The sequence below is a fragment of the Carettochelys insculpta genome, chromosome 3 (assembly GCF_033958435.1).
Source record: "Carettochelys insculpta isolate YL-2023 chromosome 3, ASM3395843v1, whole genome shotgun sequence".
NCBI lineage: Eukaryota > Metazoa > Chordata > Testudines > Carettochelyidae > Carettochelys > Carettochelys insculpta.
In genome coordinates this window covers 200,879,509-200,895,838 of record NC_134139.1, presented here as the reverse complement: position 1 = coordinate 200,895,838, position 16,330 = coordinate 200,879,509, and the positions used below count along the sequence as shown (strand labels likewise).

Below are 16,330 nucleotides of genomic sequence, written 5' to 3'. Positions count from 1 at the left end.
GCATTTAACTCCAGACAACCCATGGTCACTTCTGCCCTCCAGTGACTGTGGTCTTTCAATGTTCCAGGTGAACATGCAGTGGTCCCATTTGAAAACAAAACAGAATATTTATACTTGGTTGTTTGAATCTCTCTTCCTCAGTCAGCGGACAGGCTGGAAAACTATTGCAAATCTGTGACTTTTATTAGCCAAAACAAGTGAAAATTAAAAAAAAATCCAGAAAGGAAAAAGAAAGGCAGATAGATTAGCAAGTGTATAAAATTTACTGCAGACTAATTCATCAGGTGAACTTGCAATTTCCTAAGAAATAATAAATCAAAACAATTCATTCAAATTCATCAGTCTTAATACATCATGAATCTTAATATCCAACTCAACATCATACACGAATCCCCCAAAATAGTACACAACTAACAATTTGAGCTATTCCAGTTTCTCTGTGTTTTAACAATATTGTCAGATTCTAGGCAAGTTTAACTGTATAATCAAATGGGAGGAAAGATCTTTAGCTTATAAACCAATTGAGATTTTTTCCTCTTGTTGTGCCAGTGGTGTCAATTTCTCTTGACCATAAAATCTAGGATTTTTCAGCTCAATGCTGAAACATGCAGATTTTTTTTTCTCAGCTATCTGATGTCACTGGCAACTGAAGTTCCTTTTCCAGATGTTTCCAGATTTCAGAAACCTTTATCACATATTAAGTTATTGCAACTTCTAAAAAACTAAGATTTAATTTGTTAATGAAATCAAAGTGTGTGTGTGTGTGTGTGAGTAATTGGTATGTCTTTAATTCAGATACATACTTTGAGAAAGAAATTTAGCTTTAAAATTTTTCATTTGGGAAACCACATACATGTATTTTTGCTACTTATCCATTAAAGTGCCATGAAGGCAAATGCTCCAGCTCAGTCTCACAGCAGCACTTACTGGTTTCTTGGTATGGATACAACATTCATTCAGTACTTTGTTCACTCAGTGGGTGATGACAGCTGTGTGTTCCTCCCAGATTGGGCATCTAAGAACTTAGGTAGGATTTTAAAAGACAGAGTTACGAAGGCTCTTGTTAAGGGTGAGACTTGAGGTGTTATCACACAGGCTTTGCTCTCACTCATCAAGTGACTTCAGGTGCTCTCTGTCACTTGCATGAGGATATTTTAGTTTTTAGAAGCAACTTTTACCCAAGCAACTTATTTATACATTTTCTGAGGGGGAAATAAATCTTGGCTTCTCTTCTGGACAACATTGCTCTAGGCCAGTCTGAAAGTGACCTGCACTGATGGCAAAGATTGGACATGTACAGCCAGCATACAGCTTGTCTCTTCTCATCCTGCAGTAACAATATGAGGCATCTCTTAGGAGTTCTTCCACCTTTGCCTCCAGATAATTTCATGGTCTTCATGAAAGATATCATATGATGTTCCCATTTGCACAAAATACTTTAGACCACAACGGTTTATGCAAAATGTGTTGTGACACACAACCACCTCTGACTGGTTTAGACCTAGTGAGCAGCACACTTCTGCAGGCCTCTTCCCACAGGGCTCTTTCGAAAACTTTCTGTTTTGGACACATAGAATGGTCTAAAATACTTGCAAAATTTTTTTTAGTGAGATCAATTTGGCAATGAAACTTTCTCAGTCTGACAGGGTATGCGTCAGAATGTTAAAAGTAGTTTCAATTTTTGATATAGTTTTCAAGTTCTATCTTATACTGTCCTATCAGGTGAGCACTTCATCTATTCTATTATGAATTTCTAGGTATAAAACATATACTGTAAACAAAGCTGATAAAAGAGGAAGTTACTTCACACTTCAGGATGAATTTGCAGTTAGCTTAGTTACTGACAGTTGCTTACACCATCTAACTCTTCTATGAACCACTAAGAAAGCATCTGCTATCTAAAAGGTATTCAGAATTTGGGTTAAATTATGCCAAGGATTCTAGCCTACATCTGGATGCATTTGACATAATTATTAATAATACTTCCCATATTTCTCTGTCATCCTTATAGTTCACTAATCCTTACATAAAGAAAATTACAATCCAGGGTGAAATACTGGACCCAGGGAAGCCAAGAGAAATTTTGTCAGTGACTTCCAAGGAGCCAGGATTACATTCACAATATGTACCCCACCTGCCTGGTGCTGACTGAAGTGAAGGAAAGAGCCCCATTGTCTTCAGTGGGCTTTGGATAAGGCCCACGGTGAGGAGAGGAATTCAGGAAACAGCTCCCTGCAAAGTGTTGTGTCACCAGACAGTGTGTGTAGGTTTTGTGTCTCTTCTACACACCATTAACCAATTTTTATCCTGCTTACTTTGTTTTCTGATTTTATGCACCTATTCACAAGCAGCAAGGTTCTGAATGCTGGTAAAAGGGCAAAAGAATCTGACCCATTACTCACAACATTTCTGAAGAGCAGCCTGGCTGCAGAGGCTCCATGGGGAATGAATCCCTAAGATACCCAGGTGGAAGCCAAGGAGGAGGACTGTGGAGTGGAAGTGCTGACAGTGAAGTAATTGGCAGTGTGGATAAGGACAGGCTGAGCTGAACTGAGCAGCAGCTCAGCACAAGGGGCTCACCACAAATGCCTCATGGTATTTTACTGGAGTTCTTCACTGCAGTAATGAGACTGGTGCAGCAGGGCAGGGCAGCGCAGAAAAAAATACCAAGTGTAGAGACAGAACCACGACCTCCCTGCTGGGGCTATTTGTAAGGGGTAGATGCGATCACAGCACTAACAGCAAAGAAAGACATTGCTCAGGCTGTCATACAAACATGAGCCCACAGCCACAGGCTGCTCCCACCTGGAAATTCACAGTCTCCCTTTTTTGAACCACTGCTATACAGGATATAGTCCCCCATCCTGCAGGTCTGGACTATATTTCTTCTTGCTAGATGGATGGTCTCGCATTTGATTCTATTAAAGTGCATTTTGTTTCGTTAGGCTCAGCTTATCAAACCAACCAGGTCACTCAAGATGACTACCTTGTCCTCATCCTTATTTATCACTGCCCCAAACTTTTTGTCATCCACTAACTTCAGGTAAATGTTTCTGTACTTTGGAGCTGTACTTTTAACTATTCCTGTGGAGACTGAGGGTGTGATATGAAGTCATGTCAAGAGGACCGGGCATCACATTTCGGGGATGCCCCTCCGAGAAGCGGCCTGCGGAAGTACATTGCTGATCAGAGCTAAACCAGCAGGTGTTCGTTATATGCGCAAGATGTTTTGCACAAAACACAGCAGCCTAACGTATCTAACACAACCTGGGCTGGCACAAGATGTTTCCCACAAAGGCCTTGGAATTCTGTACAGACAGGGTTGCAAGAATTCTAACGTCCAAATTGTGGCTGGAGTGTACAAATCTCCCCCACCTGCCGAACATGGGGTCACTTTCTGATTGGCCCACAGCAGTTTTGCCAAGACGAAACCAAGCCTTTGGAACCTATAAAATGTGGGCAGGTTTGGTCAACGTGTTATTCGCTGAACTCACAAGATCTGCACAACACAGTGAACAGAACTGTCATCTCCACGTGGCAACTGGGAACACCCAATATCTGGTAATTACTTAAGTCTTTTCTCTGATAACCACTCTATTAATTTTTCTTTAACGTTCTGTGTAGGGAGACGGCTGTGAAGAATACACAATAAGAAGAACACAGCTATCATAACTTTTTTCCTTGAGCTAACAATCTCAGTGAATTTTCTAGGTTTTGAGAAATCAGTCCAGGTTCTGTGACCCTGAGGTACAGGGTGCTTGTCTAAACCATTGTTTGTATAACCCCCCATCTCCTACTCTCTCTAAGTTACTCAGGAATTGGCAGCCCTCACCTGTGTGTCTGGCCACCTTATTTCTTGACATTAAAGGAGATGTAGAGAGTCCCAGGGATGATGTTGGATAGATGGGCGTCTTTTATCCACCCCTCTGCTTTAGTACATTTAGTCCTTAAGGAATCTAAAACTGGCAGTGCCTCCAAGGGGCTGGCCCTTGTACTAGGGTTACCATATGTCAACTGTCAACAAAGATGACATTCCTTAGAGGGATTGTATCTGTATCTGTATCTGTATCTATCAACATTGCCTTAATACAGGATGACTTGTATTAACTGATACTGGTACACACCCTCTCAGGGTTGTCCTCTTTCTTCAAAGTTCAAATATGGAAACCTTACCTGTACATATTCAAGACACATTTTGAAATCTCCAGCTATAAACCCATTCCAATCACTACCACCACCACCACCATCATCATCACCAGTGGCATGTACCTAACTAGCTCAAAAACACCAATTGAAAATTATATATATTGAAGTAATTTAATTTGAGTAAATACACCTTTACTTAAGAACTTCTGTGAGTAATCTGGGTGGGGCTGCCTGGCTAGGGGGGGCCGGTGCATGGCTTTGAGGGGTGGTCCCAGGAAGGGTGTGACAGGGTGGTGGTAATCCTTACATCCCTTTTGGGCACCACTGTCCTAGGCAGAGAGGAAGCCCAACTACTTCTCCTACTTATTTGCCTGAATTATGTGAATGAGATGAATGCTGGGAGATGCTTCACGGGCTCCTGGGACCACCTCCTGTCTGGTAACTTGTCTGGTAAATACTCAAGTGCTCTGATAATCACCCTCAAAACAAAAAAGCAGTCAAGTAGCACTTTAAAGACAAGCAAAATAATTTTTAAGGTGAGCTTTTGTGGGACAGACCCACTTCTTCAGACCATAGCCGCAGACAGGGGAGTTTAAGAGGGAATTTGGGAGGGACTGTGACAGAGAGGACTGTAATGGTTAGGAAGACCCGCAACACCTGTGCCAGCACTACTGCTGTCTCCTCCACTTGTGCCTGTAGCCAGACAGACTGCCTGACCATGGATGTTTCTACCCAGATCCTGGTGTGGTTCTACAAGGACTGTGGCTTGCCATCCCCACTTACTGATACCCAGGCTGAGGGGAATATTCAGTGTGAAAGGTGCCTGCTGGTGGAATCTCTCAGGCAGCAGGTGGGGGAGCTACAGGACGAGGTGGCCAGGTTGAGGAGTATCTGAGTCCATGAGCAGTTCCTGGATAGTATTCAGGTGGAGACTGCAGAGGTAACTGTCCCAGTGCACAGAACGGCTGATAAATCACTGGAGGAGGTGGACCAGGGTGGACACTGGCAGGTGGTTACTCCTCGCGGCAGGCAGTGTCCCACCCCTGCTCAGAACCCTCCCACTGTGGTACTGGAAAACCGTTATGCTGTACTTGATACAGGAGACCAAGAATTACCCCGTACAGAAGAGGAGAAGCCTTGTACCCCCAAGGCTGGGAAGTCTACTGCCACCCCTGCAAGAAGGAAATGTAGAGTAGTGGTGGTTGGAGACTCTCTTCTGAGGGGGACGGAGGCGCCCATCTGTCACCCCGACATTTCATCTCAGGAGGTGTGCTGCCTGCTGGGGTCCCGTATCCGAGATGTTACACAGGCATAGTTGAGGATTATCCAGCCCTCTGACTACTATCCCATGCTTCTCATCCATGTGGGCACTAATGATACTGCGAGGTGTGACGCTGAGCAGGTCAAGAGTGACTTCAGGGCTCTGGGGGCACGGGTCAGGGAGTTTGGGGCTCAGGTAGTATTCTCTTCGATCCTGCCTGTCAGAGATAGGGGCCCAGGCAGAGACAGGTGTATCCTGGAGGTGAATGCTTGGTTGCATAGATGGTGTCGCCAGGAAGGCTTTGGTTTCTTTAACCACGGGATCCTTTTCCGGGAAGAACTGCTAGGCAGAGATGGTGTTCACCTTTCGAGGAGGGGGAACACCATATTCGGACACAGGCTGGCTAACCTAGTGAGGAAGGTTTAAACTAGGTTCAACGGGGGCAGGGGAGCAAAGCCTGCAGGTAAGTGGAGAGCATGGATACCTGGGAGATGAACTTGAAATGGGAGGGAGTATGGGCTACACTGGGAGAGTAAAAAGAGGGCCAGGGCAAAACTGGGAGGCAAGACCAAATCAATGTCTGATATGCCTATATACAAATGCAAGAAGTATGGGAAATAAACAAGAAGAATTGGAAGTACTAATAAATGGATACAACTATGATATCGTTGGCATCACAGAAACTTGGTGGGATAATACTCATGATTGGAATGTTGGTATTGAAGGGTACAGCCTGCTTAGGAAGGACAGACAGGGAAAGAAGGGAGGAGGTGTTGCCTTGTATATTAAAAAATGTACACACTTGGACAGAGGTGGAGATGGACGTAGGAGATGGATGGGTTGAAAGTCTCTGGGTTAGACTCAGAGGAGTCAAAAACAAGGATGAGGTCCTACTAGGAGTCTATTACAGGCCCCCTAGCCAGGTGGAAGAGGTGGATGAGGCTTTCTTTAGACCATTAACAAAATCATCCAGGGCCTAGAATTTGGTGGTGATGGGGGACTTCAACTATCCAGGTATATGTTGGGAAACTAATACAGCAGGGGACAGACTGTCCAATAAATTCTTGGATTGCATTGCAGACAACTTTTTATTGCAAAAGGTTGAAAAAGCTACCGGGGGGAAGCTAGTCTAGATTTAATTTTAACAAATAGGGAGGAAATTATTGAGAATTTGAAAGTGGAAGGATGCTTGGCTGAAAGTGATCATGAAATCATAGAGTTCACAATTCTAAGGAAGGCTAGAAGGGAAAACAGTGCAAAAGAGATAATGGATTTCAGGAAGGCAGATTTTGGTAAACTCAGACAGCTGGTAGGTAAGGTCCCATGGGAAGCTAAACTGAGGGGAAAAACGGCTGAGGAGAGTTGGCAGTTTTTCAAAGGAACATTGTTAAGGGCCCAAAATCAAGCTATCCCGCTGCGTAGGAAAGATAGGAAACATGGCAAAAGACTGCCTTGGCTTAACCAGGAGATCTTGCGTGATCTCAAAATAAAAAAGGAATCGTATAAGAAATGGAAACTAGGACAAATTACAAAGGATGAATATAGGCAAATAACATGAGCATGCAGAAGCAAGATTAGAAAGGCTAAGGCACAAAATGAGCTCAAACTAACTACAAGCATAAAGGGAAACAAGAAGGCTTTTTACAAATACATTGGTAACAAGACTAGGACCAAGGAGAGGGTAGGGCCATTGGTCAGTGAGGAGGGAGAAACAATAACAGGGAATTTGCAAATGGCAGGGATGTTTAATGATTTCTTTGTTTCGGTCTTCACTGAGAAATCCGAAGGAATGCCTGACATAGAGAATGCTAGTGAAAAAGGGGTAGGTATAGAAGTTGAAATAAGAAAAGAACAAATTAAAATTTACTTAGAAAAATTAGATGTGTGCAAATCACCAGGGCCTGATGAAATGAATCCTAGAATCCTCAAGGAGCTGATAGAAGAGGTATCTGAGCCTTTAGCAATCATTTTTGGAAAATCATGGGAGACAGGAGAGATTCCAGAAGACTGGAGAAGGGCAAATATAGTACCCATTTATAAAAAGGGGAACAAGAATAACGCAGGAAACTACAGGCCAGTCAGCTTAACTTCTGTGCCAGGAAAGATAATGGAGCAGGAAATTAAAGAAATCATCTGCAAGCATTTGGAAGGTGGTAAGGTGATAGGGAACAGCCAGCCTGGTTTTGTTAAAAACAGATCATGTCAAACCAATCTAATTGCTTTCTTTAATAGAATAACGAGCCTTGTGGACAAGGGAGAAGCGGTGGATGTGGTATACCTAGACTTCAGTAAAGCATTTGACACGGTCTCACATAATATACTTATCAATAAACTACGCAAATACAACTTAGATAGAGCTACTATAAGGTGGGTGAACAACTGGCTGGATAACCGTACCCAAAGAGTAGCTATTAATGGTTTTCAATCCTGCTGGAAAAGTATAACAAGTGGGGTTCCGCAGGGGTCTGTTTTAGGACCGGTTCTGTTCAATATCTTCATTAATGATTTAGATATTGACATAGAAAGTACACTTATTAAGTTTGCAGATGATACCAAGTTGGGAGGGGTTTCAACGTCTTTGGAAGATAGGGTCATAATTCAAAAGGATCTGGATAAACTGGAGAAATGGGCTGAGGTAAACAGGATGAAGTTTAATAAGGACAAATGCAAAGTGCTCCACTTGGGAAGGAACAATCAGTGTCACACATACAGAATGGGAAAGGACTGCCTAGGAATGAGTACAGCAGAAAGGGATCTAGGGGTTATAGTGGACCACAAGCTAAATATGAGTCAACAGTGTGATGCTGTTGCAAAAAAGACAAACATGATTCTAGGATGCATTAACAAGTGTGTTGTGAACAAGACACAAGAAGTCATTCTCCCGCTCTATTCTGTGCTGGTTAGGCCTCAGCTGGAGTATTGTGTCCAGTTCTGGGCACCGCAGTTCAGGAAGGATGTGGAGAAATTGGAGAGGGTCCAGAGGAGAGCAACAAGATTGATCAAAGGTCTAGAGAACATGACCTGTGAAGAAAGGCTGACAGAATTGGGCTTGTTTAGTTTGGAAAAGAGAAGACTGAGGGGGGACATGATAGCAGTTTTCAGGTATCTAAAAGGGTGTCATAAGGCAGAGGGAGGGAACTTGTTCTTCCTTGCCTCTGAGGATAGAACAAGAGGCAATGGACTGAAATTGCAGCAGGGGAGGTTCAGGTTGGACATTAGGAAAAAGTTCCTAACTGTCAGGGTGATCAAACACTGGAACGAATTGCCAAGGGAGGTGGTAGAATCTCCATCACTGGAGATATTTAAGAAGAGGTTAGATAGATGGCTTTCAGGGATGGTCTAGAAAGTGCTTGGTCCTGCCATGAGGGCAGGGGGCTGGACTCGATGGCCTCTCGAGGTCCCTTCCGGTCCTACTCTTCTATGATTCTATAGCCATACCAGAACAGACTCAATATTTAAGGCACAGAGAACCAAAAACAGTAATCAAGGAGGACAAATCAGAAAAAAAATGATCAAGGTGAGCAGATCAGAGAGTGGAAGGGTGGAGGAGGAAGGTCAAGAATTAGATTAAGCCAATTAAGAATTAGATTAAGCCAATTAAGCCAATTGATAGTCACCCTGTTAATGCTTTCTTTAAAGTCTTATCTAGGGACACAGCTGTGAGATCAAGAAAGAGAAGAACAAAACTGTCATAAAATCTTGAGTGAATGAACTACCAGAATGAACTTTCTCGGTAGCTCAAGAAACCACTTGGGGTTCATTGAGGCCAAGGTGGAGAACACACATTCATGCCAGTTTGAATGGAGAAGTAGCAAAGCGACAGGTGTTATGCTTACCCCCAATGAATGGTTAGTTATTTTAAAGCTGCTTAAGTTAAAAACATCTGAAGAACAATTCCAGTTATCCAAATTCCTTGTATCTGGAAATATTCACTATCCAAAGGTGTACTGCCCAGTAGTCGTCCATTATTCTATCACCCATTAATGAACTAACCTTAAGGTTGGGAGAACTACGATTTGTGGGGATTTCCAGAGTTGAGACAGATGGCAGAAAGAAAGGATATGGGAAAGAGAGAGAGAAGGTAGCAGAGCAGGGAAAGAAAGAAAGAAAGAAAAGAGTAGGTAAGTTAAGGTGATGACTGAAATGAACAGAATTAAGAGAGATAAAGACCAGAAGTTCAGAGAAAGAGAACAGGGCAGGAGGGAAGGGCACGGGGGGGGGAAGCAGATAGGAGGACATGGAGATAAAGAAGGAGAGAGGCCAGAAGTGGGAGCTGTAGCTACATGAAACTAGAGGCTGCTTGGTGCTGCTTGAGTGCTTGGAGCTGAGAAGTATCAGAGCGGTAGCTGTGTTAGTCTGTATCTGCAAAAACAACAAGAAGTCCTCAGTCACCTCATAAGCTCCATCAGCTCTGGGGTGTGCAAACACCAGTACAAATAGTGAGGGATGGGACCAGCTCCCTCCTCCATTGCTGAGTGCTGGGAAATACCATAAACCTGATCATCTAACCACCTCCCTTCTTTTTGTAATTTTTTACTTGTTTTTAGTGCTGTGTTAAAGCATATAAAACATATAAATTTGGGATAATTCACCACTCTGCACGTTGCAAAAAAAGAGGAAGACTCTTTGAAATGGCCAGTGAGAGAAACACTGTTTCCCCGATTTGAAGAGTTAATTACCATTGAATGTTTATGGGGAACCACCGAAGACTGAAGGATACTGATAAAATTCCAAAGAAATCAGAATAGTTTTAAGGAGAGGTTGTCAGCCCAGGGAAGGGAACTGCCACACTTTCCTGAGGGCAACGCTGAGCCCTCTTGTAGTTCAGTATGTCTGCAATGTCACAGTGCCACTCACCCCAATTTGTCCCAGCTGACCTTTCCCATCAGGACCGAGAGCAACCTGAGCCAGATTTCTGTGGCCTTGTGGGTAGCCAGGCGAAATTTGAGTGAGTGAGCGGGATTGTTAACTAGTCAAATTCAGCCCTCCATGATGACTATGAATTTGCAAACCCATGAGGGGGTTACCTTGTGACCTGATACACAGGGTCGCATCACCCACTCACTATCTTTGAGATTAAATTTAAAAATACAGCCCTGAAATCTGTGTGGATATTGAAGTAAGTTGTGCTTGAAAAGTCCCCCTAACACCACAAGCCCATCACTACAGGTAGGTGGCAGTGTCCTTCTCACTACAGTGAAAGGTCAGAGGGCAGGTGCACACAACATAAATGCCAATGTTGGGCAAGACTAAAAAGAGGTCGAGAACAGCTGATTTAAATCAGCATCCACATGATGTGGCTGGAGTTTAGTGTGTGAGAATTAGTAAATTGTCAGTCCTAGGCCAGGTCTATACTGGCAGGGGGCAGGGGAATCAATCTAAGATATGCAACGTGAGTTACAAGAATTGCATAGCTGGAGTCAACCATTCCCACAGCGGGAAGCTCTCCCATTGATCTCTCTGACACCTCACAACTGCAAGACATATCGGGGTAGACTGCAATGCCCTGATCATTTGATATAGTGCGGCCCCAATAGCCACACTAATTCGAACCCCAGAAGATCGACTGCCAGCGCTTCAATTTTCTGGTAGGTATAGACAAGCCCTTACTTCTTAAGTAATTTTTCTTATTTTCTAATTCTAACCTTAGAGTTCTTTGGCTGCAGTGACACAGGCACTTCCTTAATCCCACCCGAGAACAGAATTGAACAAAAACCTGCATCTAAATATTCCTGGTTCAATGTTGGTAGCAAAGTCACCCAGCCAGTAGAGTGAAGAAACGTGATCAAGTTTTCCTCAAGGCTGTGATAAAGCTGTAAATGATTTGATGTGATTTTCTATTTCGGGGTAAAGTGTAACATCACATGATTACTTCAGTCTTAGAAAGTGCATAAATATGAGCATTCAACCACTTTTCTTTTGCTGTCTGTAATTTCTTAATTGCTTTCAATTCTATTTTGGGCAATAAAAATACATAAATATTCAGTAATTCTCCAGTCTACACTGTGGGTCAGTAAAAAGAGATTCCCATGAGAAACCTAAGGTAAGTAATTGGTTAATCAAAATTACTTAGAAGACATCTGGATTCGAAGCATATCTTGTCTCACACCATTCTATTTCTCTGAAATCCTTGGAGAACATCTATTGTGCTATATGGAGAATAATTACTATTCTAAAAAGCTTGCAAAACACATATAAAAATGTTATTTGGTTTAAAGATATATTTCAACAGTTCAGCATGTCTCAATCCCTAGTGTCCTGTGTGTCCTTTTGATCATGATTCCTCTTCTCTCTAGTGACACTGAGTTTCCAGCCAACCTCAAAGCATGAAGATCCTTTATCTGCTCTTTGCTGTTGTCTTCTTGGTGCTCATGGGTAAGATGTAAATGAAAACAAGCAATGTATTCTTCCCACTGGAAAAATTAGTCCACCTTTTTCTTAAGAGCTCCAGTGGCTGCTTCAAAGTTAAAAAAAAATTGAGATTTTTCAGAATTATGATCAGTCAAAATAAAATTCACGTCTCCTCAGCATTTTCTTCAACTCTTGCTACGGTTTGGAGCTTAAGCCAGCCCCCATTTTTATCTGCAATCTTTTGAACATCTGAATGGGGTGTTATCAAATGAAGTCCACGAAAGCTCATCACCTAATCAATTATTCTGTTAGTCTTTAAGGTTCTACATGACTGCTGTTTTGTTTTAATATACCCCAGGGTTTGAGAGATGGTGCATAGGAAAGACAGGAGACCACGACTCAAAATGCAACTTCTGCTGCTGATTAGTATTAGTCATTCTGTGCCTTTCACAACCTGACTTCATATTAATCAGGCCTCAGGACCCCCTAGGAAGTAACACAGCTGGGAAAAGAACCCAAATCTCTAAGGCTACATCTACACGTGCCCCACACTTCGAAATGGCCACGCAAATGGCCATTTTGAAGTTTACTAATGAAGCGCTGAAATGCATATTCAACGCTTCATTAGCATGCGGGCAGCAGCGGCGCTTCGAAATTAACGCGGCTCGCCACCGCGCGTCTCGTCCAGACGGGGCTCCTTTTCGAAAGGACCCCGCCTACTTCGAAGTCCCCTTCGAGCTCATGCGAATAAGCTCCTTTCGAAAAGGAGCCCCGTCTGGACGAGACGCGTGGCGGCAAGCCGTGTCAATTTTGAAGCGCCGCTGCCGCCCTCATGCTAATGAAGCGCTGAATATGCATTTCAGCGCTTCATTAGTAAACTTCGAAATGGCCATTTGCACGGCCATTTCGAAGTTTGGGGCACGTGTAGACACGGCCTAAAAAGCCAGCTCATCCTCTCACTGTCTTAACTCCACCCTAACCCAGAACATGCCATTACAAACAACTGGGCTTTGTTTCAAGAAATGATATCATGGGTGGGAGAAGAGAGAGACAGTGTTTGAAGCCATGACAGTGAATCAGTCATTGAGGGGTTTGGTTTCTATTGGTTAGTAGTAGACAGTTTTAAAACAAGAAGTGCTCTAAAATAAATAGCCTAAGAGATTTGTCTGTGTATGTTTGGGTTGCCTTTCAAAGTAAGAGTCTCTTCATAATATCACCAAAAACTAGCAACTGGGGGGTAAAAATACTATTCTCCAATGACTCTTCCAAAGAAAATCAGACCAGAATTTCAGACAGGCAGGAGCGCCGCCAAAAGGGACTTTTTCAACACCTCCTCCTTCAAAAAGTTATAGTCTTCTAATCAGACCATTTAGCGCTACAATTGCCGAATTGCATTATGTTGCCTGATGCTTTGCTGTCAGAGCCTGAGGCAATGAAATCCACAACCCAGCCATATAACGATGTTAGCAACATAAGCTCACCTTCGCTTTCCTCTTCTTAAAGTTATGGAGTAGTGAAGGACTCCCATGCTCAGAGCTACAGCTTTAAATTGTGCAGCTGGAGAGTCAGTGCTCTGTTTAATTAAATGGCTCCATTCTCTTCTCTGAGGCTGTCCTTGAATGTGGACAGAACTACAACCATTTAAATAGCACTAAGCTATGGTATTTGACAGTGGAAGGTAATTGGGCTGACTTGGCCTGGTCTTAATGAATGGGAGATGCTGGTCATCCTGGAATCTCTACTACAGTTATCCCTTTGCAAGGCCGACAGACCCCAATTATCTGTGGGCAGATCCAAACCTGGAAATTCTGGATCTTAATGCATGAGCCTCTACTGCATTGGCTAAAAGACAACAAGACAATCTGCTTGGCTATGTCGACCCTAGGCAAAGTAAGTCAACTGCAGATACACACTTCTAGCTATGGCAATTGTATAGCTAGAATCAGTGTATCTGCGGCTGACTTACTTGGATGTCCTAACTGAAGAACGTCAATGGGAGAAACTCCCTTACTCGCTTACAGGGGTCGACTGCAACCCCTCAGAAGTTGATTTTGTGCAGCTCTGCCTGATGTGCAAAATCAAACCCTGGGTTAGTGTAGACCTGGCTTTAATCTTTAAGGTGCCCCATAACTTCTCATTGTTTCTGCAGCTGCCAACCAACACATCTAGCCCTTTGACTGAAATCTCTGTAAGTTGTTTCATAGCCATGAGATGGGACAGTACACCACAGTCAGAGGGTGAGCGGGTTACACCTTCTCTGAAGAAAGACAGTTAAGACTCTTTTTCTTTGTTAGGATTCTCCCAGGCGAAGCTAAGGCCATCAGTATGTAGACAACGTGGGGGAAGATGTTACTATAGAAGATGTAGACCTCATTTAATTTACTCCGGAAGATGCTTGGCGGGCTTTTGCTGTATAAGGTAAGCTCAAATTCCAGAAAAGAAACTATGAAGTGTGAACAGAATAGTTCAGTATTCTCTTTAAATTTTAGAGCTGATGAATCCTTCCATCCTTCAAGGAGTTCAGCTCTTAGCACTTTATTCCTTCATCCCTCCCCACGCTGCCACCCCCCCAACACACACACTTTTGAAAACCAGGGGAGATCCTATAAAAATCTTGCTGTTGCCAATGTTAACATTACTAGGAATGAATGGGAATGGTTTTATCATGAAGGTTTCTCAGTAAAGTGAACTCAGCCACATTGAAAATCTGCCGGCCTTTCTGTTCCTGTCCTGCTTCTTTCTGACTGCTGGTGCCATAAGATGTACAGGCCTTTCAGCTGGTCACATTAATGTTGCAGCAGAAACAGATCCTAGAGAAATAGTGCGGAGTGGGAGAGACTTTCCAACCCACTAAAACACCAGAGAGAGGTAGACTGGGGGGAGAGATGTGATGCTGGGAACTCCTTGGTTCTGCACAGTGGGAGCTGAGGAATTAGTCAGAAGTGGCCATGACACCAGCGGCAGGGCTGGTCTCCTGGTCAATTCTCTGGACATGCTCCAAAATCCCTGCTCTGACCAGGCAGGGCTGCTAGCTAGGAACTGGCCCCAGACTAGACTCAGGCTTCAGGTAGAATTAGAATTTCCCTGCATTCTTAAGAGGAAGGGAGGGATATCTCAGTGGTTAGAGTCATGGTGTCCAGTACACTCACCACTTGCCACAAGTAGTGAATGGGACACCGCGGTGCTGTGATTCAGCTCTGGAACCTCATGCGGCTCATGGAGCCTTTAAATGCAGCTCCTCCTACAGGCTCATGCAAGTACCGCCTGCCCGCGCAGGCACCCCTGGTGGGAGAAGTGTGTAGCGACGCTAGCAGCAGTGGCCTGGCTGTGGTGGCAGCCGGCCCTGGCGGCTCCAGCAGGTGGCAGCAGCTCTGGTAGCTCTTGTGAGTCTCCAGCAGTTATTCACAGGGGGAGGCTGGAGAAGCCTAGCTCTGGGGCAGAGCATTTATTTAGATGGGGAGAGCAGGGGAGCCTGGCTGTGGGGATGGACACTGTTGCAAATATAGAAAGATGACAACCACACATGTGGTGATCTTTCAATTTCCATTGGACACCACTGGGTTAGAGCACTGGCTTTGAAAATTAAGGGTTGTGAGTTCAGCCCTTGAGGGGTCTTTCAAGAGTCTGGGATAGGTTAGATTTGAAAAAGAAAATCTGTCAGGGATGGTGATAGCTCTGCTGTGAGTGCAGGGGACTGGACTTGATGACCTCTTGAGGTCCCTTCCAGCTCCACAATTTTTTTCTTTATTTAGTTTCAGCTGTAGCAAAGTGGCCACTCAGGAGAGATTCAGGTGCCACCCAGCTGATTAGCAGAATATCAGCAGGCACCCACAGCTGTCAACGTGGTGCACATCTGCACATGTTCTGTGCACATAGAAAAATTTATTCTGCCTGTGGATGGAAAAAATTAGAGAGAATACTGTTTCCTGTGCTGGGGTTAATCCAGAACCTCTTCACGTACCATTTGGTGTCTGGGCAGTTCCTTCCCATGTATTTGATTTAATATCTAACATTATATTGTTCATGTTCTACAGGAAAACTTGGGAAATCAGAATTCTGACTCTCTCTCCTTTATAAAGGAAACGTTTTTAGGTATTGTCCAGGCAGGATCTCTGGGAATCTGGAAGAGAGCCACTTGCTTCTAAAATCATTAGATCCTGCTTCGATGGAACCCTGAAGGGTCATTCATTTGGGCTGAAAAGAACCTGGTGAGGTGGAGAAATTCCAGAAGGCAGCCTTTGTATCGTACCTATAAGATTTGTTACTTTCCCTTTAATAAAAGCAAGTTGGTTTGAGATCATCATGCTGCAGCGGGTGTGTGTACATGTGAGTTGGTGGGAGGCCAAGGGGTTGTTTCTATCATTCTTCTCCTTTAGAAATCCAGTTTGTTTATCTTTTTTAAAATTAAAAACACAATAAAAAGTCCTGATCACATGTAAATAGCACATTCAGGTATATGTAAACCATGATTCAGATGTCTCTGTAGGGTTCAAAGAACTCCTATGAGCAGATCTTTCATTTCTTACTGTTGTTACAAAGCCTAACGGTTTGTGGCGTCAGAGGAGCTGGGTT

The 16,330-nt window shown here is 43.6% G+C and overlaps 1 long non-coding RNA gene across 1 annotated transcript; it reads left to right on the top strand.

The window, feature by feature from the left end:
- The first annotated feature begins 3,516 nt into the window (after nucleotides 1–3,516).
- On the top strand, nucleotides 3,517–16,048 carry LOC142010622 (uncharacterized). Its single transcript, XR_012644847.1, has 4 exons — nucleotides 3,517–3,561; nucleotides 11,704–11,782; nucleotides 14,053–14,176; nucleotides 15,838–16,048. It is a non-coding gene; the product is annotated as an uncharacterized LOC142010622 (long non-coding RNA).
- Nucleotides 16,049–16,330: the final 282 nt, after the last annotated feature.